The 1,858-nt window shown below is 41.2% G+C and overlaps 1 pseudogene; it reads right to left on the bottom strand.

Moving 5' to 3' along the window:
* Nucleotides 1–1,100: 1,100 nt before the first annotated feature.
* LOC116274329 lies at nt 1,101–1,242 on the bottom strand (annotated as a pseudogene).
* Nucleotides 1,243–1,858: the final 616 nt, after the last annotated feature.

The following is a 1,858-nucleotide window of genomic DNA, read 5'->3' as shown; positions in this document are numbered from 1 at the left end:
AATCCCAGCTACTCCGGAGGCTGAGGCAAGAGAATCGCTTGAACCCAGGAGGCAGAGGTTGCAGTGAGCTGAGATCGCACCACTGTACTCCAGCCTGGCGATATAGCGAGACTTCGTCTCAAAAAAACAAAACAAAACAAAACAAACAAAAAAACACAACTAATAGGTTAGCAATGTTGATTTACTTAGATGCTGAACCAGGTGAAAGTAACAAAGAAAACAAACTTGATTGGAAGATTGTTAAATCTAGTCCTGTTTTTCCTAGAAGTTGAGGGGTGAGGATGGAGGGAGTTTTTCCTGATAATGGAAATGCAAATACATTTATCTGACTTTCTAAAGCACAACCCTTTCCCTAGTTCATGTAATCGTGTGTTATAGGTCATAAAACATAGAGTGAGAAATGTTTTACAGTCTTGAATTACAGAATCCAAGCTGTGCCACCACCCACATGTCTTCTTCATAAGTTGGATGGACTTCTGGACATGTCAGTCTCAGTACAAATCAGTGGTCACCAGCTTTTTGATTGTGCCCCTCTAATCAGCAAAACATGTTCAGCCCATACTTCCACTATGTATACTTACCAATGTATTACAAGCATTACAATACATGCACAAAAAAGACACTAAAGATGATATAAAAGTGAGATAAACAATATTATTATTTATTTATTTTGGGGGGGTAGGAGGCAGGTTTTATTGGTGGGTGTGAATAAGGAGGGGCAAACCAGTGGGAGCCCCCATAAGTACAGGGCCTGCCACTTGTCCAAGGGGCCATGACTGGGGAGTGTTTGACCCGATAGCTGTCTAGGATGAGCTGCTTCACAGTTACCATGTCTTTAAATTCATCCACATTAATCTTGATAAAACCTTGCTTCTTTGAAATATGGATCTTCTAGCAGCTAGGGAACTTGAACTTGGTCCTGTGTGGGGTCTTAATCACATACTCCTTGTTCTGCAGCTTGGTGCAGATGAACATGAATGACTTGGCCAATGTGGACCTTTCCTCCCATGCCCTGGGGCTTTCAAAGGCACCCTGCATACCTGTCTAGAGCCTAGACTGGAAACATCATCAGGTCAGGGACATGAATGTCCATTGGAAAGGGCTGTCTCCAAGGCTCCTTAGGGCAACGCATACAACATACAAGCAACAGGGTGCACACACTACCGAGAAGGCTGCTCTTCACAGCCATGGCACACCGGGCCCTTACAAGGAAAGGAACATGATCGGCTTAACTGACTATAGGAAATAATATTTTTAAATATCTTTCTAACCATGGCAGCATCATGCTACAATCATTAATATTTCAAGGCAAACTATGCCCTTAAGTTGCGGTTCCTCATTAATGATAATGGATGTGAATACAACTTGCAAGCCATCTCCTTGATAATTTTGACTGACTAAATAATTTTGTCAGACTTTTCCTCAAATCTCATTTGACCCTTACTGTTTTTGCCTTTCAATGTGGGTATCAAAGAGTTTTTTCTAGGAGTAGCACTGTCTGCTCTATCTTTTTGTTGTTGCTGTTGTAGTTGTTTATTTGTTTGTACTCATGTTATTGTTTTCACCTCAATCCATGGTTTCTTTGCAGGAAATCTTTTTGAGTCATTTGTCTGTTTTTATAAGAGTTAATTTAATTAAAATTAGAGACTGTTGTCTAAAAAACAGTTATAACAATATAGCTGACCATACATAAACTGTAATGCATCACACTGTGCTGAAAGAAAGAGTGAGGAAACCACCATCAACCCATCTTTTCTGGAACTCCCACTCTTCCCTCGGGTGCCTCCGTGTATGGTACAACCACCACACAAAGCCAGGTGACATCTGGATAAAGGGAGGGTGCCATTGTCGATCCATA

Source organism: Papio anubis, chromosome 3 (genome assembly GCF_008728515.1).
Source record: "Papio anubis isolate 15944 chromosome 3, Panubis1.0, whole genome shotgun sequence".
NCBI lineage: Eukaryota > Metazoa > Chordata > Mammalia > Primates > Cercopithecidae > Papio > Papio anubis.
The sequence above is the reverse complement of the archived record's forward strand: the minus strand, read 5'-3'. Positions and strand labels throughout refer to the sequence as shown.